This window comes from Thunnus maccoyii, chromosome 10 (assembly GCF_910596095.1).
Source record: "Thunnus maccoyii chromosome 10, fThuMac1.1, whole genome shotgun sequence".
Taxonomy (NCBI): Eukaryota; Metazoa; Chordata; class Actinopteri; order Scombriformes; family Scombridae; genus Thunnus; species Thunnus maccoyii.
Window position 1 is genome coordinate 10,807,604 of NC_056542.1, and position 20,955 is coordinate 10,828,558.

Below are 20,955 nucleotides of genomic sequence, written 5' to 3' on the forward strand. Positions count from 1 at the left end.
TATAAGAAGTGACCATATTTGGATGAGAGGGTGGAGCTGACCATAACGCTAGCCAGTAGCTTGGTTAGCACGGTGCATTTACAGTCTATCGTTAACTGTGATAATGCTAATGCTAATCTTTGCTAGCGAAAAATGGGCCATTAAAACCATTAAAACAAAATGTACTTACTGAAAAATCTGAACATCCGACTCCTTAGAGGGTCGTTTAGAACAACCAAATGCTGAACAAGACTTTTAGGTGACCAAATTTTTGCAATTAACTTTCATGAACTGAAAACATACTCAAATAGTGACGGCTACGTAGCCACGCCCTATAGCATACCCTGCTTTATTGTCAAATTTAAATTTAATGGGACCATAATTTACAAAATGAATATCATGCTGTATTGAAGACTTGAAACTAGCAATTGGCTTCACTTTTCAGAGCCGGAAATACCGGCTTGGTATTGACAGAAATCTGATTCCATAGCTGTGACCCCTGGTGGCTGTTATTATCCACAAGGTCGCAGTTGGTCCTTGTCCCATGAGCAGGACACAACCCCTTCCTAATGTAGTCCCCCACTAGGCTTGCTCTCATGAAGCCATATACTCACTTCACCACCCCTCCTCTTCCTTGTCAGCACACACACAGACACACAAATACACACACAGTACATAGTATACCCTGCCCATCCATCTAATAAGCTTTACTCCCTTCAACCACTGGCTTGTGTTAGTCAAGTGTGGTTCTTGGAAGCAAGAGGAGATGTGATGTAAGGCGGGAGGTCTATTATGTCGTCAAAGTGATTTTGATTCATGATAACACATTGTCCATGTGTTACAAGATAGTGTTTCATTTTTATTGAGTATTTAAGGGTGGTTTAAATATGGAATAGTCTTGAAAGTGAATATATCCACAAACTTTAACTGCTGAGTTAAAAAATCAGGGATGAAATGATCATTTACATGAGAAGTCAATAGACAGGAAATTAATAAAACAATTATAAAACAACAATAAAATAATCAAGCAAAACATTTTCTGGTTTCAGCTTCTCAAATGTCGGGATTTGCTTCTTTTCTCTGTTTTATATCATAATTTAAATACCTTTTGGTTTCAGACTGTTGGTTGGACAAAACAAGCAATCTGAAGTCATCACCTACAGAGCTCTTTAAAATTTTGATGGGATTTTTTTTTTTTTTTTTTACTATTTTCTCACATTTTCACGAGATTGACACAAAGCTGATTCCATATACAGCCAGCCGCAAAGGGAGAGAGACAGAGTGAGAGTGAGTGAGAGCGAGAGAGGACAAAGCTTCATCACTTCCCCATTCTCTCCATCTCACTCCCAGTGCCCTCCTGCTCATGTCACTGCTATCAGTTTAAGTGGAGCATTATGCAAAACGGAGATGATTTTGGCTTTAGGGGGTGTGATAGGGAGAATTGCGGGTTAATGTAGGGGAGAAAAGAAAAGAAAGATAGGGATTTTGTTAGGTGGGAATAGAGGGTTAGAGCGATAGTACGAGGTTGTGGGGTTTGGTGGGGGGGGGGGGGGGGGGGGTGGGGGTGTTGGGGTGGTTGGGTGGGGGAAAGGGGGTATAAGAGGGTTAATAAAAGTGACAAGTGAGTGTTTCATTCTATCTAAGCGACCTTCCTAGACAGGTAACTCACTTAGAGGAATCGCTGAGTGAGAGAGTCAGGCTATTGGGGGAGATCGTCACTTCGGTGTCTGTCTTAATATAAGCCAGAGGCGACACAGGACCCCGGGGTCCGGCCTTCCCATATAAAAGCCCACCTGAGAGCCAGCGCAATAAAGGCCACTCAGCCAGATGCAATATACCACAAAGAGAATTTTCTGAAAAACTTGATTTAAGCTGGAAAGGAATTGAAAGTTATTTGCAAATAGCGATTTCCTAAAATCATATACCCCAGGTTGACTTAGGAGAGTCATTCATATAAAATTGACTGTTATCTACAAGGTAAATGGATTTGGTTTTTACCTGACTCAAAAGAAAAAGTTATTGGAAAACACACTTTACCGAGTCTCTTGTCTCCTCTTGTGGACCGTTGAGGGGAAGTGCAGCGCTGCATATATCCTTAGAGGATTTCCAATTTTCATCGCTTACACTGTTTTGAAAGGGAATCAACTTTTAAAGAGGCTGCCAAATCTCAAACTCCTACAAGTTTATTGCACTTTTCCATGAGTCAAAGATGTGATTATTTTTAAAAACATTCTGGTTCAGTCTAGTGAGAATTTTTTACCTTAGTTATGTGTTCAGCAATATTGAATTCTCAACCCCAAAAAGTTAATTTTATCTCCTTTGTTATTGACAGTATGTCTCTCTAGATTGTGTCCGATTAGGTGGAGTGCAAGTTTTTGTTACATGTATGTCATAAATAGTGAAAAAGGTCCGTCATACTTTTTCATAGTCTAAGATGATGTCTTCAAATGTCTTATGTCCGACCAACAGTCCAAAACCTCAAGATATTCCATTAACAATAGTGTGAAACAGAAAAAAGCCAAAAATCCTCATATTTGAGAAGCAGTAACCATAGAGTGGTTGGCATTTCTGCTTAATAAAAGTTCAGCCCTAATGGCAAGAAGAAGAAGAAGCATTCAGTTACTGAGCACCACAGAGCTGGAACAAACTTCCAGATGATATTAGACTTGCTCCAATCTTTGAATCCAGGTTAAAAACTTTTATCTGCACTGGCTTTGACTAAACCTTAAGTACTGCTCATTAACCATCTTGCCCTTACATCTTTACCTGTCCTGTATCTATGTCTATGTTCTTCACCTTTTGTATTTCTTTTAAAGTTTCTATTCTTTAAAAAATCTGCATTTTAATGTTTTATGCCATTTTTACTTTTTTAACGTTTGAATGCATCATGTAAAACACCTTTAATTTCCCCTTGTGTAAGAAATGTGCTATACAAATAAACTTGGCTTTCCTTGCCTTGCCATGGTGCAAATGGGTTTGTTGTGACCCACAAAATTAGCAGAACGGTGCCAGAGGACAATGGCACTACGACTGTGTTAGTGCCACCGTTTTTCGCGAGCAAAAAATTAGGGGACAGTGGAAAATTTTAAAACTGCTGTCACAGCATTTCACTGTCAGTTTAACAGTACAGCCAATGTATATCAGAGCTCACATGGAAAAGAAATAGTGTGGGAGCAGGTGGCTGACACTGCTACAAAAAAAAAGCTACAAATAGCTTGCATAGCACTAAAAGCAAGGCTACAATACACAACTAAATATCATATCATATACTTACAGAAAATATGTGACACTACTGGTCACTGATTGATGTATCTGTTGCAAAAATCTGCTAAAGTGCCACAGCAGGTTGAAAAATGGTTTGAACTTCCAGCCTACGCACTCGCAGTTTGTGTGTGCGAGGCGTATGAGATCCCCCTGGGGTGTGTTAAATAGTTTCTGTGTATCACTATTACAGAGGTTAACAATTATTTTCTCCCTTGAAATGAAGGTGCTGACCCTAATATGAGGCCACTTAATACCCATAATAAGATGATAATTGGCCAATGATGATGGTCATGCTCCTCCCCCGCGCCAAAAACCATCATTTAATTGTAATAGATTACCCGGGTATTTGTTACATCTTTCATTTCCAAAATGAAGCACTTGGATTACATGTTTGTGTGTGTGTGTGTGTGTGTGTTTGTATACTTGCATGTGTATGTGAGTGATCAGTGGGGGGAGGGGTGGCTAAGACTTGAGATGATAATAATACTTCAAATCATTTCCTCCTTCTCCTTCTCTTTACGCCCGGCGCCCCACTTTCTCACGTGCGCGCTTCACTGATGACTGTCATAATTGCGTGTTCACAGGCTCGATTTCCCCCGGGGGGTTCCCCAAATTAAAAGAAGTCATCCCACTCTGCTCTTCCCTCATCTCCCTTTCCTCTTGCACCCTGTTTTCCACACACAGCCAGATACACACACACACACACGCATTTATCTCTCCCCCCTTCTCTCTCCCTCTCTCTCTCTTTCTCTCTCTCTCTCTCTCTCCCTCTCTCTCTCTCTGTTACAATCCCGCTCTAGGGATGCCATGCTTATTTGAATGGAACTTTCTTGTCTTTTTTCTTCTTCCTTTTCAAGCCGCGTGTCACTAATGAATAAATAAAACACACACAAGCAGTGGATTGACTTTCATGCATGGGTGCACTGGCTTTGATGAGACCACCCTCCTCCCCCTCCCCTCCAATCTTATAGACAAGCTGCCGAGGACAGTCACTCTCTGCTCTGCTAGGCTACTGGTAAACATTTGTTCTGTATGCAGATGATGCACATTTTAAATTTTACAAGGCCTCTGCTCGGGTCAAATAACAGTAAAGACAAAGGAATGCAGATTTAAATGACCACATCAGCATTGTCATATAAAATATCGGCATTGTTGCTCCACATCACTGATTAACAGTGGTTCAACAAACAGTACCAGTCAAAAGTTTGGACACACTTAACCATTCCCTTGAATGAGAAAGTGTGTCCAAACTTTTGACTGGTACTGTCTATATGAGCATGAGCAGTAATAGCCGCAAAGGCTGAACAAAAGAGCATCACTTGCAGAAACAGAAACTCCACCTTCATCAGCAAAAAATCCATGGATCAAGTAATCCTCCAACTACTATTTGCTTGTGAAGTGATTTGTAATACAGATGTCTGATTCACAGACTCATTCATTCAGTCACACTTTTAGCACCATCACCTGGCGTGATGTTATACTATATGAAAATGATCCCAAATTTTGTGTTAATGATACCAGTGTTGGGATACACTAGTAGTGGTTCTGATGTGGCAGTGTACTGTATTTACCACAGTTTAAAAGCAAAACAAAGTCATGACTGGTGAGAGTAGCCTTTGCTAGTACTTACAAAGCTAAAGCCAGCAGTGTGTGCCCTCTCTTAACTGGAAAGGCCTGGCATGCCGAGCAGGGCAGAGGGATCCTGGCACTAATTAGCTTGTAATGGCATCATAAATTATGGACAAATCAAGGCGGTGCATCGGACAGACGTTTTAATGAAAAGTTGTAATGGGTCACCCCCGGAGGCCTGAGGGCTGAGGTCCTCTCGCCTGCCAGGGTTATCCATCACATCACAGCTAGCAACAGGATTGGATCCACACAGTGTTTCACAGACAGTGTGGAGGATTTGGAGGCTGGGGTTTTCATTCTCTGCATTAGCAATACCTGTTTGATTGTCTGTAGATGCACACCTAGGAAGAGCTGATATCGGATATTCCAGTGAAGCAATTTTTTCCTGTTCAGCTGCATTACATCACCTTGCATCACATTTAAATACATGCATATCCATAGAGCTGCACACACATGCCCACACATAACACATGCATCCATTTCAGACTCGTGATGTGGCACAGATGAGAAGGCCATGATTTTTTCTAGACAGAGGGGCTTTTCTTTCACCTAGAAATCTAGAAATCTTTGAGGAAATGGACACCAATCTCTGTAAACAGTTGGCCAAATAAAATCGTTCTGGGACTTATTGATGTTACTTCTGTCCCTCCATGCAAGACCCGATAGGGTTCTGGCAGTGGCTGCCAGATGAGCGTCTGAGAATCATTAGCGAAGCTGATTTGATTTACGTCCTGTGTAGATGGGGCCACCCAAATGATCTGCCTCCCCATGGCCGTCATCAATCACCGCCAACCAGAGGGCACAGCAAGCACGCATGGGAAAGAGAGCGGGGTGGCACACCAAAGCGCCCACAGGGTGTGTGTGTATGGGCATGTATGCACGCATTTTGTACAAATGTATACTCGTAAATGTTTCTGTGTGGATGGGAAACATATTATGCGTGCATGTGTGAATGTGTTTGTGGGGTGGAATTTGTGTGTGATCAATTATGTGTATGGGAGGAGTATTTTGTGTACACGCATATTTGTGTGGCCATGTGTGCATATAGTGCTGTTAAGATCCAAACAAGATGTGTAATTATAAATATCAACCTTTTAATTGAAGGTTGTAGGTAACATAATCTTCCCTTCAATTAAATGACAAATCCAAGCACTAAATTGTTGGTTAACATTCAGTCATTTTTTTGTGACATTTGTGATATTTTGTCAATGTTGCTTTATTATGTAAGTCAGTGGTTCCCAACTGGCCTAGCCTCCGAGTTTTCATTTCTTCTTGGATAATAAGTCTTGTGCATAGGGTTACTTGACATATATTTTTATTTTTCAAAATGAAAACAAAAATAAAAGGTGAATTTACTGCTTAAAGCCATCAAAGTGAATAGTACTTTTACAACAATGTGCAGTTAGAGCTAAAAAAAAAAAAACACCCAGTAGCATTAAAAAATGTGCTATGGAAATTGGAGCTGATCAGGCTTATTGCAGCTTCCAAAACATTTGTTGTAAAAAAAAGAATATCTTAACATCTTAACAGGTCTAATAATAACAAGAGAAATGAGGGTAAAGAGAAGAACATTTTTTTCCCAAGCAAGGCTGGCTTACAATAGGTCCATATTAGACAATACACTTTTATATGCCTTTTCAAGTCTGAAAGTTTCTTTGGGGGGAAAAACGTACAGCCAAGTTTAATATTTTCTCCTCTCCTTCTCTGCTAATTGGTGTTTTTCATGGAAGAACCTTTGACATGTCACATGAGTAAAAGCACAGATGTAAATAATAAAATTAATGATGACTGAAATTCATTAAGCGGCTCTGGTTTCAGGGTCCTGGTGTTGTGCATGCTGGCTCACTGTCACACTGTCATGTTTTCTTGGGACAGTTGAATAGAACAGAGGTGTTGTTAATATTATTAACACTTGTATTTTCTATACTATGACAAGTAAGACTTTCTGCTGTGAAAAAAGCCTAGTAGATACCTGCTAATCACTCTGCATTGGGAAATGGTACTTCAAAATAACAGCGCTATGTCAGAAATTCACTATACTTCAGAATAAAGACTTTTTGTCAATTAAGTTGATAAAGACATTCACAAACCACTTAAAATGCCCCCAGTTGAGAAGAGCTGATTTTTGACATTTAGTTATTGTGAATACTCAGAATCTGAAGGAAGTCCAAAGTATTCACACTGAACATGGACTCAAAACTATCTAAAAATAGTCCATGTTATCCCAGTGTTATGCTTTATAACATAAGTGGGACAAGGATTTGTCTACCTACTATACAATACACATTTAACTCTGAATTCAAGATAGTTTTAATCATTATCATATCAAATTATTGTGACTTACTAAAGGTTTGAAGTGCTACCACAGCGTGTCTAGTAGATACCAACTCCATATATTTTGAATTCAGTCCAGTGAGTAAAATTATAATCTAACCTGATCGTTTCTGACCCAAAGCAAGAGAGCTGCTGAAATTCCCATGCTGTTCATGAGGTCTTGAAATCACAGCGTAGCTGCTTGGGATTAATCGAGACATTCTGGGTTATGATCAAACTTTCCCCTGAAAGTACTTACCCTTTTTTACTCACATTCAGTGCCCCTGTGTGTGTGTGTGTGTGTTTGTTTATATGTGTATGAATATTGTGCGTCTGTCTGACAAAGTGAGTGAAGTGGGGGTCTAGTGAGAAATGGGTGCATTTCCATTTGAGGGCTCATGATTGACGGCCAACTTCGGCTTCCCTGGGAGTATGTTGTTGCTGGCAAGAATCCATGGCGCCTTGTTCACTTACAGAGAGTTGGCACAGGTTCCACTCCACAGTGGCACACAATTCACATGCCACTGCACTGTTGCATCAGCAATAATCTCTTAAAGCTAACAGAGACAGGGAAACGGATCAAGGTTTCGTTAATCGAAATGCCTTTATCCGAACCTCCTCCCATCACAACCACCTCCACGCTAAAACACCATGGCACTTGTATTATTGGAACATGCATGCTCAAATATCTCCCTGTGATATGCTAATGAAACACTAATCCTTTATAGTGTAGATCTATTTGCACTTTTATAGCATTCAGAATCCAATGATTCCATTGGATTCAGGTTAAAGGAATATCAAATTAGATATGCAGTATCAAATCCTGAATTTATGACTCAAATATAGGCCTATTTGTATTGTTTTTGCCAGTACGCTGGAGCAATAGTGATGATCTGCAATCACTGAATACTATAAAATACTAACCCACATAGAGCACACACATACTGTGGATCATATCAGCAACATGAATATCACACACTGGGGAGAGGTGGGTTTTGTGTGTGTATTTGTGTTTGTGCACGGGGTGAAGGCCAAATTAGCCAGGTTGTATAAGCAATTATTGGGGCACACTATGTACCTAAGCACCCTAATAGCTATGTAGAGGAGGCATTATTCAATTAGAGTGGCGGTTTGCTGTAGCGAGGAGCAGAGCAGTGGTGACAGCGCTGGTGTCTTCTCCTTATGAAACAACCTATTTAAGCTAAATCAACTCCCACTTAAGAGCTGCGGTAATAAGCGCGCGGCGACGCTCGCCGGCCCGCGGGGGCCCATCCGTCATGCTGTAATACGGAATCAGAATGAGTGATAACACCTAGTCCTGCTACAGCGCCTTAGCTGCTGCCGCAGGAGCGGCTCTCAAGCACACTTACACACACACACAAGATAACATACACACCTGCACAGACACACACGTACACATTGCACAGCAATACTGCTGGATAGCTGTGCTCATTTCCGTCTCCCACCCACCTCCTGCTCTATTGACTTGCATATGCAGAAAGAAATTGTGTTTCCATGGATTTGCAAGTATGAGTCTGTTTTTTTTTTGTTTTTTTTTTAACTTTTTGCCATTGTCCGAGTGTGAGTACACTGTAGTGTGTTGATCTGGTATATGTGGATGCAAGTCTATGTGTTTGTGTTTGTACATGATTCAAATAGTTATATAATTAGTTATATGTGTAAATATTGCAGGGCTACATCTAGCAATTATTTTCATTATAGATAACTAGTGCAGTGCCCGTTCAAAACGTGCCTATTCGCAACACGCTGATTGCTTGGCCTCTGGCCGCCACTTCAACGCATAGAAAAATTAATACAGTTGATGCGAGGTGTGAATGAGTATATACACCAACAACATGAAAGAAATTAACATTCTGTTATACACAGATGTTATAAATGATAAGTACTCTAATGTAAATAAATGTTATTTTCTCATTTCAAGCAAAATAAGGGCTGTATTTAAAAATAAAATAATATGCATCCTAAAATAAAGTGGATCAATCAATCATATTGAGCTCTTAGATTGTTCCTATTTTCTGTGTCTTCAGTTCGGATTTGAGTGGGTGTGTTTGCTGCAAAGATTTGTGCTTTGTCTGTAGTAGCGCTTCACGTTTACTGTGGTCTCAGAGCATATGAAACAAACTGGTTTTGATCTACCTGTGGAAAGTATTTCCTTCGTTTCATGCGCAGAAATACAGTATTTGTGTATTGGGCTCTGAGTGCTTGATAATCGCTTGTTTATTCAAAGTTTATTAATATTAATTGTATCACGTGTACAAATTGCACCGAATTCAACACTACACTCCCTTTGGTCCCCAGCCATACACCTGCCAAGTGTGGAGTCGATTGGATGGACAGGTCAAGAGATAAGCAAAGGACATACATACAGACATACAGACAGGTTCCTTCCTTTAGTAGATATTATATTAGATAATAGATCTATTGATCAATCTATTGAAAGTTGTGAAAAGAAGAATGGTTGACATTTTTGCTTAATAAATGACTACAATAGCTGATTATTTTGGCCATTTTGGGGCATTGACATATCATCAGCTTCTAATTGCTTATTGGTCTCTACCAACTCTTGAGAGAAATATCTGGCTCTCCAGCTAATAAATAAAACTGTTTACCAGATTGTCACTAACTGTGTCTGTGATTTTGAGAGCTTTTTTTCTGAAAACAGCTGTCTGCTGTGGCTGGTAATGATACTATCAGCAGTAGGACTGAACCAAATCAGTAAAGTTGCGGGCCAGACAGCTACACAGTGAGCTGAAACTAGCTGTAAAGCATTGTTACTAAAGGATTAATCATTTATCAAAATTATTGCTGGTTAATTTTCTGTTGGTTGACTAATTTCATGATTCTTGTACTAAGTGTTTCAACTCTAAATATTGTCAGCATCTTCTGCTCCACAGTAATACATGTTCTCACCGTTTACATTCTGAGCTATATTGCAAAATCAGTATCAGAGTCGGTCTGTCAGACAACATAGAGTTGTGTGACACTTTACATTTTCTGACTGTAATTTCGTAGTTAGTGATTCAGTAGGTACAATGGAAATTCTTGTTAGGAAAATCTGGAAGAGCAAGTTTGCAAGGAAGAACTTGAAAACTTGGAAAAATAAGAAGCAACCACAGTGAACTGTTTAGACGAGGGATTGCAGGCGACAGGCACCTGGTGTAGTCTGAATGAACCTCAAAACTCTTACATGTCATAAAAGTAATAAATGTTTAGCTCTGTTCATGGTTGTTCATGGTGCCCATTGAGCCCTCGTGTCAGGCAATTCAATATGGAAGTTCAGCCATTTTGAACTCCCATATGGAACTGATGTCTAGGGGATGAAAAAGAGTGTTTTGTCAAATATGCACATTGTTGGTTTACATATTCCCAATCAAATAATTAATCAATTTCTTAAAGCTGTTTAACCAATCATCTATATATAATTAACATCCCTAGTCCCGTTGTCCAGTGGGAGCAGCAAAGTTGGTCGCACCGCAGTATTCAAAGTTGTTACTGCATGTTTACTCCATCTGCTCACCACAGGCCTCTGTGCAGATATAAGTTATTACAAAAAACCTCTGCAACAAATGCAAACAAACAGGAAAAAGATGTTGAGTATTTTCCCGAATTGAATTATGAATAGATGAATGAACAGATGAAAACAACAACAAAACATCTACAGAATGATGAAAACAGAGGAGGGGAAAAACACTCAATAAGCGGCATGCTTGAAATGTTTGCGAAGCCTGGTTTCATGGGCATCCTTTCTTTTTTTATATCATGTTTGTTTTTCTCCTCAATTCATTCCCCATCTCTCTCCATCTCTCTTTTCTCCTATCCCTCTCTCTCTCTCTCTCTCTCTCTGGCTCATCAGTGTGGTTGTTCATCGGTAATGACTCCCACTGTGGCAGGGCCCCTTTAAGGTTGAGGTCCCTCCCCCCGCCCCTCCATTGTTCCCCCTCCTTCAGTCCCATCCGCCATGCATTATTCATGGCTTCACAATCAAATGAGGGAACAACGGTTGGTAGCAGGAGACATGGTGCATGGCTCTTCCTTCCCAAAAGTCCCCCGAGGTGCCCCAGTCTGGTACCCACCATCACCCACTCCCCCGAACCCCCACCCGGCCTAACCCGCCACCTCCCACCCACCCACCCCTCCCAACACTGTGACAGATTTTTTTTTTTTTTTTTTATTGGTATGGGGGTCCAGACACATTGACTCCATCCCACCCTTCCCTGGGGTTGTTGGCAGTCACGCTGGTCAGCGGTGACCTCCGTTGCCCTTTGGGGTACTCATCACTTCCTCTTCCTCTCCACAGGGATGCATCCAAAGTGTCTGGCACCTTTTTGGAGGGTGGCTAAGGATGGGTGAGTTGTGTTGTGGGTTGTGTTTTCTTAGAGGGCTTTACCACAATGGCTAACACACTGGTTTGCCATCACTGACATGCTGTTAAACTTGTAAAGATGTTATTTTGTCCAAACTGTCATTGCCAAATCTTGGATCCCCCCCCACCCCATTTTCTCTTTGAGCTTAATGCCCTGTAGCAATAGGCAGCCATTCATTTGCCAGGACATCATCATCTGTGTGACTGTCCTAACTTAAGTTCAACATAATACATAATTCATTGCTCTCAAGTGCACATTACCTTCCCCACACCTGCCAGTGTCCTTTCAACATGGACAATAAAACATAGTGAAATAGAAGAGGGCCTGACAAGAATGATCCTAAATTTGCTGTAGTCCTCTCAGATCAGCAAACAATCTGTTTTAATGTCACAGGAAACTTGATTTTAGAATTGATTTTCTTTCATACCTGTATGTAGGAATACATATGATGTGCTACGCAAAGCACAAGAATCACCATTGACTTTTATTATTTTTCCTGCAGAAGTCCTGACACCAGGACAGTATGGACATTTCAGTTAGATGCAAATGAAATCAGTAAAATAACAAAGCAAAACTTATTCACAGATTAATCGATAACAAACATACTGTTATTGTTAGTTCCAGCCCTAAAGATGATGCCTACCAATGCTAACGTATGCAATATACACCCTGAATGTGGCTTTTTGCGAGCAGTAAATGTGGACTTCAAAAACGATTAAAATTGGTGCACATGCTTTAAATGAAGACAAAAATTAGCTTTGTGTTGAATCTGAATGCACCTTTTATATTTATCTGGACACCTGGAGAAAGAGCTGGTGGGTAACCAAGAGGGAAAGAGGAAGCGAGTGAGTGAAACTAACTTGAAATGACACTTAACTGTATTTGGTACATTTTTCATCGCTGTTTTCATACAGATGGGGAGAAGGCTTGTCACAAGAGAGACTGAAAAGGAGAACATTCTTTCAATGTGCTGCCTGTAGTAGAATAGTTGAATGAAGAGGAAGATTACAGATTAACATATTAAATGCCAAGATAGGCCCACCTGGTGTGTGACAGATCTTTCACACAGCGCAGCCAGTGGAAATGGAAATAACTAGGTCTCTCATGAGCAGTTTTATTCTGATCATTCCTGGTTTACTTGTGTGCGCCGTTTTTTATTACAGACCTTTATATGTGAAGGATTAAGTCCTGTAATTATGTTGATAATTGAAATTACCAGCTATGGTATTGTACATTTCTTAAAGCCATAAAGACTCCCAGAGTCACCTATCTCTGAATCAGAGTTCTCCTCTTTCCTTCCCTGCCATTCTGAATAACCCAAAACACTGCAGCCAGTGTCTTCTTTTTCAAGCCAGCCCATAAATATGCCATTATGGTACTCTTATTATCCTCATTATTGGGGTGGCTGGAGTGGCGCTTGCGTCTATCATGGCCCTCTAATGTGGGTCTAATGGTTCTGACCTGTGTGGGACACAGGTGGTCCCCAGAACAGCCTTGATTGGGTCCATTTATTAAGCCGCTCTGGCGCAAGGGACGGTCCGGTTAGTCATTTGCGTGAGGGGCAGGTTCCATTCCCAAGGCTGCTGATGGGCTGGAGCCCCCCCCCCCATCTCGCCCCATAGCCTCAGCTTTGTTCTTTCCTAATGGCTCAATTAAATGGGTTAATTTGGAATGGGGACCTTCTTCAAATCTGTGATTATCACCTAGCCCCCTACCCTGCCACATCACTACCACCAGCACACATACAGTACATACACACACACTGCTATTGCTCCATTGCTCACCCCCCTGACTGTAAGCCCACACATTTATTATTCATCGCAATCAAATAAGTGAGGTGGTTGAAGAAAGTTGCTTTTCTCTCTCTCTCTCACTTTCTTTCTTACCTCTCTCTCATTCTCTCCACCTCCATTCCCTCCCTGTGCCTCCTGTCCTCCTCTCCACTCGTCACCTCTCCTCTCCCACGGAAGAATTGCTTTTATTGCGACAAACACTCTGTGGAGCCCTCGGCTTTCGGCAGCCCCAACCAGTCATTGATGCAGGCAGTCAGGAAAGCAGGCAGCCAAGCACCCAGGCAGCCCTCCCCATCTGGAAAATGAGCAATTCTCTCATTGTAATAATGCGCCTCTGTCATCTTCCCATTATCGGCATGATAAAAGATGAAATATTCAGGGAGGCTGGCCTCCTAACCTGATCTGGGCGCGATATTGGGCCTGTGGAAAATGAGTTTTATCAGCTTTAATATACTCCTTGGCAGACTGACCCTTGAAATTAAACATTATTACAGAGCGGATATTTAAAAAACCGGGGCCACAAATTACATCAAAATGAAAATATTAAGGAACATTACGAATATATCAAGTGGCGCTTCTCTCCCTCTCTTCTCACGCTCGCACACCGACTCTCCTCATTCTGACACCCTCTTTCTCATCCAGACTCATCCACCCCACCATTTCACCCCCCTCAACCATCCTCGATGAGCGTGGTCGGGGATGCGGCAGGCGACGTTGTAAGTGTCACTGTTGTTGTGTGTGTGTGTGTGTGTGCGCGTGTGTGTGTGTCTGCAGTGGGCTGGCAGAGAAATAATAACAATGCTGCCTGTCCCACCAGCTTCATACGTCTGCATAAACTAATTAGACCTCGACGCTCTCATCACCTGCTTTATTGAGAATGGAGGAGAGAACACTGGCAGGAAGTGTAGGACTTGAGTAGCGTTTGAGTGTGATCCTACACTTGTGTGTTTTCATGTTTTGAGAAGCAGTGTGCGATGAAATTAGTGTTTGATGTATATTTGAGAGAGGGACTGAAAGTGTGTGAGCCTTCTTTGACAGTGGTGGTGAGTCTTAAAATACTGTATACGTTGTACATCTGTGTGTGTGTGTGTGTGTGTGTGTATAGTAGTGAGGGAGGTTCAATTACAGTTATGTCAGATAAGTTATCCTTCCTCTTCAAAATAACTCCAGGTATTTCAGTGGTGTGTTTCTGTCAGGTAAAGGTTCTTCCTGGATCCCTAACATGAGAACTGATGTACAGTAATGCTCATGGAAAATAATGGAAAAACCAGCAGGAAGTGAGTTTCTCTAATCACTTTAAAAGTAAAAATCCCCCAAATCTATCTGCCCCCCAAAATGGAGAGAAAGTGATGTTGGTTCTGTGAAGTGTGTGGTGATTTGTCACTTTGTGATGGGGGGATATGAGAAATGCAATAAAAGGCGGAGGAGAGATGTGATTTGAATAGATTTCAGAGGAAGTCGGTCCTTGGGGGAGTTGGATGAGTAAGCAGTGTCCCCGAGGACCGAATTAAAACTTTACTTTTGGTCACGGCGCCCCCTCCCCATAGTGCTCCTTTGCTTATCGCCTGCATGTGTGTATGCATGGGTTATATTATGTGTGTGTGTGTTGGCGTACGAGCATGTATGTGTCTGACTTTCCGTTTGTGTCTCTGTGTGTGCAAATGTGTTTTCAGATGTGTGTGTTCCCACTTGTGTATGTGTGTCCCACGCAAATGGAGCGCCCTCCCCTGCCCCTCGCCCCGAGGTTATGGGGGGATACACACAGCTCCCTCTGCCAGGCTCAGATGAGTATTCACAGCAGCACGCCCCTCTCCCTTAACCCAGCACAGGGGAGCTTTGCATATTGAGGCTGTGTATGTATCTAAGTGTGTGTGTGTGTGTGTGTGTGTGCACCAGCCTGTCTCCCCTGCCCAGAAAGGAACAGGGGGTCCAGTTGATTCCATGCACATGCATTATTATTATTCCATCGGTGATTCAACTGGCTTGGTTGGTCATTCAGCTGCATGCATGCAAGTGCAGTGGCTCAACATGATTTGATGCACGCCACCGGCTCACATTTTGCTGTGTGTATATTGTGTAAATGGCTCCCGTTCTCATTGGTGGGTTAATACTTGTGACTTATGTCCGGAGCAGAGACAGAGGGGGCATTAAACACACAAGGAGCATCAGAAAAGGTCTCGAGCATCGTGTCCAGTCCAACTTGCCATTCCTAAATGCCTCGTGTGAATGCTATGCTGAAGGAGGGAGCAGCTATCTGATCAGGCCAAGCAAAGAAATAAAAAGGAAGGAAAGGGGGGAAAAAAGGGAGAAGGCAAATGCAGAATAGAGGGAATAGACACCACGGGGGTTGGTTGCCGGGAGGGGAGAAAACAGCAGAGGGAAAATGGCTTTCTCCATCCCTTCCTCCCTTCCACCCTCCCTCTTTCTCTCTCTCCCTTTCCCCCTCTCTCTCTCTCTCTCTCTGCCACTTGATTCATTATGCTGATATACACAGTATTTGCTTCCTGAGTGAGCCCCCCTGCACTCCCGCCCTCCTGGAATGCTCACACTGGTGAATGTACACACTCACAAGTACACACACACACAGAAACACACAGCAAGGTGGTGGTGGTGCCATAAATATAGCAAAAGACACAGCCTAGCAGCCGAGCAAGGTCAGCCACGGCCCAGGATGACAGTGCCGTGGGCGCTGCACCGAGCTCTTGTTAGAAATGCACACAGATAGCTCATTAGGACGGGCCCCTGAGGCCCCCCAAACCCACACATGCACACACAAACATATACAAACATTGATCCATTTACTATTTAATTGCAAAGTTACAGTGTATGCTCTGCTGTAGAACATGGAGTGCTCTTTGACAAGATTCAATCTGCTCTCCTCATCAGCTATCGCTTTATTCCACGTGCAAGGATGTCTGCTGGTTTTCAGCGTGTGTGTATAACGTGTACCTGCGTGAGTGTACATGAAAAGTGTGTTTTTAATTTGAATATCTTCAAGGTAAGTGTTAGACTCATGCATTTACACATTACATATATATGTTGCAGTTCCCTCTATGTGATATCCCATCGCCCAGTGCTAGAGCTACTGTATATTCAAAGCAGTGAGCACTGCAAACTTGGCTCAGTGTCGAAGGATAAGCACTTCTCTGAATGCAAAAGTGTCATGTTTACATAAGCACAGGACAGCTTTAGAAAATATCACATACAGTAGATACACAGACACAATAGAGCTGTCTGTGTTTTCTTACCTTTGTAAAGAAGACATCTTGTTAAAGAGTGAAGGGGAGATGTCGAAAGAGGGGGAAAAAAAAGAGTATGACTTTGTGTAAACTTTATAATAGTGGGGTAAACGTTTGAGTGACAGCATGCTAGCATGTGCATTACTGTGCATTTGTGTCTGAGTGTATGTTCGTGTCAAGAAGAGAGGAAGCAGGTAGGTGTGCATGTATAGGAGTGTGGATGTGTGTATGTGTGTGTGTGTGTGTGTGTACTTGAACGTAGTAGAAGTACTTGGCTCATGCTCTGGACACGCCTGAGAGACTCTGTGAGTGTTGCCCTCCTCCCTCCTCCACGCCAGACTCAGACACACGCTGGGACACACACAACTAGTTTTTCACTCTCCTTTATCCTTTTTTTCCTCCTCTATCTCATTCTTCTGCTTCTCTCTCAGATAATACAGGACTGTATGACTGTTTTTTTTATCAGACAGATTTTTTTCTGACTTAACAACAATCCTATCGTAGCTGAGCGTTGCTTGTATTGCTATCTATCTATTATATGCTGAGTAATTGCTGTCGATTTCTCTCTCCCCCTCTCTCTGTCACCTGAAACAACCTCAGCTGTATGCCAAAAGCGGGCACAGTGGCATACCACTGACTGTCCTTTTTCTCAGTGTCCTCTCCACATCTACCCTACTATATGAAATAGATAAATGCATTGGATGCTGATTGGCCCCTATGCCAACCTCCACCTCCATACACCCCTTCTCTGGCCCCCTCCCCTGCCCCCTCTCTGCCTCCTGCCCGGCCGGGGGTGGTGTCAGTCTGGCAGGCCTTGGGGCCCGTCAGGTGACCAGTGGGCTGTGACGGGCAGCAGCTCCGCGTCCCTCTCCCTGCAGTCTGGCGCCCGCTGGGGTCTCGTCCGGGAGCCCAGCCTGCCAAAGTGACCTCACTCAAACTGAGAGGGGAAAAAAAAAAATAATGCAGGTCGCAGTTCATGCTATTTTCACTCCGCAAACTGGGCAACACTGCAAACAAATTAACCAACACTGGTTACTTGAAGAGTGAAATTTAACAATCACAATAATAGGGGAGTGTGTCATTAATTATTGAAACAAAAATGCTGACTCATCTGGCCAAATGATAATAGTATCACACATTACATTATTGTTTGTTCATTCTTTTGCCATCTCCTGATTGTGTTTTTAGACAAAATAATAATTTATGCATTTGTGCCCTCAAACTTTTTCTGAACATGTTGACTGTTGTTAAAGCTTTTTGGTCATTCTCATAGTTTATCCCATAATGGTCCAGTAATGATTCGGATCATAAACAGAACAAAAAGTAAACTGTCATATATGTGATTTCATTACAGAAAAGTAAACCTTAGACGTACAATAGAACTATTTTTTTCATCCTTTTAGAGAGGAAACAACTAATTTACCTTAAGTTAATCATTCTGCATCTTTTAGAGAAATGCCTACATCATTGTCATTTAATCGATCTTATAACATACCATAACTTTGCACTGTTAATCATCTTGTAAGAAAATGTGTGATGCCCAGCTTTAGTATTTTAGCATCATATTAGGCTTTTAACATATTTCAAATTTTGACCTTACATGAGATGATTTTTTCTGCCAATAGATATAGATTTGAATTTGTCAAAAAAAAAGGTTTTGTTTTTATTGGAAACAAATGAAATGATCTCAACTACTGTCGGATTTCTCATGTATTTACAGATTTTTTTTTCTTCTTCAGTACTATACAACTAGATGTCAGGGTTTTTTTTTTCTTTATGTCTGTCAGCAATCTTAGCTGACGTGCTGGTAATCTAGTCTTATGTTTGAAATACCACTCAGTCATTTTCAATCATCATCTGATGGAGACGCTTTGAAATTCATCTTAATTTCGAGGACTTTCAAGGCAACATTCAGCTGCTCTTGCAGCAGATGAGGGGAGTAATTATTAGTGTGCCAGAAAAGATCCAGGTGCATTACACAAACAATTTCCCTGCCACTATCTCTGGTGGCAAAAACACAACATCGCAGTCTCTCCTGTGACCGAGCGTTGAGATGTGCCTGGTGAGGCGAACCTCCCCCCTGCATCCCTGAGAGGGTGATGCAGCGAGGTGACACCGTTAGGGAGGAGAGTGTGTGTGCTTGTTTATCTGCATTAAATGTAATGTGTGTGTCTGCTGCAGCAGCAAGTGTGTGTTTTTAACTCTTCTCTTTTTGTGTGAGGTGACACCGTTAGAGAGGAGAGTGTGTGCGTGCTTGTTTATCTGCATTAAATGTAATGTGTGTGTTTCTGCTGCAGCAGCAAGGGTGTGTTTTTAACTCTCCCTTTTTTATGTGAGTTCTTATGACTTAACATCCAGTTCAAGTGCTCTTTCCGGTGTGTGTTTATGATACAGTATGTGTGCATTTTTGTGTCCCACTGTATGTAGGCATCCAAAAGTGTGTTTTTATTTGTGTGTGTGTTTCTATTTGCAGTGTAATGTACTGTGCTTTACTTCCAACCCTTACCTCCCCCTCCTCTCCCTGTGCCCCGCCCTACCTCAGCCCCATGGAGATGCGTCGGGGTCAGGGAATATGGGGAGAGGAACACAGGGAGGCCGCACTCCACGACTTGAAAGGAATTCTAATGAACCAGCACAGTCGCACTGCCTATTCCCACGACAACAGGCCCCAAACAAATAGCTGCATTTGAAGTCCCCTCGTTTTATGACTTTGAAAATGCTGCATGTGTGTGAGTGTGTGTGTGTGTGTGTGTGGTTGTTTTTGTTTTTGGGGTACAGTAAGTGTCTGTTGTGCTTGTGTGTGTGTGTGTGTGTGTGTGTGTGTGCGTGCGCACAAGTGTCTACCTCTATGTTTTTTTTTAAAGAAATTGGCCTGGGAACTGATTGACTTTAATGTCTACACTAGAGGATGTAATTATTGTCTGCTATGACCAGAGATAGACTTTTTTTTATTCATAATTACCAGACTCATATAAGTGTGTTTCTACCCCCAATAAACACTTCACATGTGCTGTGAAGAGATGCAGAATCTGCTGCGCAAGTAAGAGAGGATAATTAGAGGATAATTTCTATTTTATATTTAACATCAAGATACTTATTTAATCCAAGAAGCAGGTAATCATTGAAACATTTAGCTTTCTCAGTGATGACTTAAATCATGTTTTTTTTTTCATAACTCTTATTTCCTTAAAGACCCGATCTTTACCTTTTAGATCCTACCAATGTAGGGTATATTCACTTATATATAATTGCAGCATTTGAGTTGTAGATGAAAAATAATAATGTTTATCAACAGATAATTGATTATTGTCATGTTTTCCTGCTGAATATACAAACATTACTGATTTAAACAGACCTTTCGAAGGATCTGAAGACATTTCTATCTCGGATTTTATGGAACGAAAGCAGGTTTTAATCCTGTGTTTTGAATTTTGGTTGTGTGGTGAACCTTTTATTAACATTTAGATCTAATATTAGGCCCCTAAATCATATTGTTTTTTGGGATCAAAACCCATCCTGCATGAGGAAGGATTTAAATAATTCTCAATCATTTAGTAGAAATATGGGATTTTCTTTGTTTTTACTACCTTAGCATTACCTTGGAAAAAGAAAAAGCAGTTTTATGTCATTCTTACTTAAGTCTTAGGCCAAGAAAACACTCACATCACATGACATACAATACTTCAGTACAGGAAATATCCTTTCATACCTGGCACGCTTGCTATCGTACACATCACACAGCCTAGCACTACCCTTCTCTTAATTCAGACATGGACCAATTTAAAATAAAATAAAATAAAAATGAAGACACAGATGAGTGAGGTGATGGCCAGTTAGGTGTCTGCATAAATACAGTGTTAAGATCAGCACCACCTCAACCCCCCCCCCCCCCCCCCACGCCCACCCTTTTCCAACCCCCTCTGTGCATGTGTGTGTTTTTCTTTGACAACCTCAGGATGCATGTACAACGGCTCCTATGAACCGAGATGTCTTTTATTTCTCAGTCCAGTGCCTTTGCATCAACTGAGTGTGGCGTCGAGCGGGTGGCTGCCCGCCCGGTTTGGTTGGCTGCCTGCTTCAGCTGGCGGGGCCGGCTTGTCTGTCTGCGCCGCGTGTTGTGTTTCGCCTGCTCTGCGCAGACGGCACGGGTGAGAATGTCACTCCACAAAAGCAGCATGAGTTGAGCTGTGTAAACAGTAAATAATAAACAAGTGCTCTAATACATTATTGAGAGAATCACTTTAGGCAACTGGGACAGCATGAAACACAGAACCCCCCCCCACCCACCCACCCACCACCACCCCCCCCTCCCCTCTCTCTTTTCAAACTTGCGCTCTTCATGTTTTGGATTGG

General features: G+C 41.9%; 1 long non-coding RNA gene across 8 annotated transcripts in view; it reads left to right on the plus strand.

The window, feature by feature from the left end:
• Positions 1-20,955, plus strand: part of LOC121905787 — a 97,319-nt gene that overhangs the window by 21,106 nt on the left and 55,258 nt on the right. For 4 of the 8 annotated variants that reach the window (XR_006098464.1, XR_006098468.1, XR_006098465.1 and 1 more), the window contains one exon: positions 11,504-11,552. The exons of 1 other annotated variant lie outside the window; for it this stretch is intronic. This is a non-coding gene — a long non-coding RNA (uncharacterized LOC121905787). Of the gene's footprint in view, positions 1-5,611; positions 6,671-11,503; positions 11,553-12,484; positions 12,525-20,955 lie in introns of those variants that run through there. 3 more of the 8 variants (XR_006098463.1, XR_006098469.1, XR_006098466.1) reach the window with 2 other exon arrangements.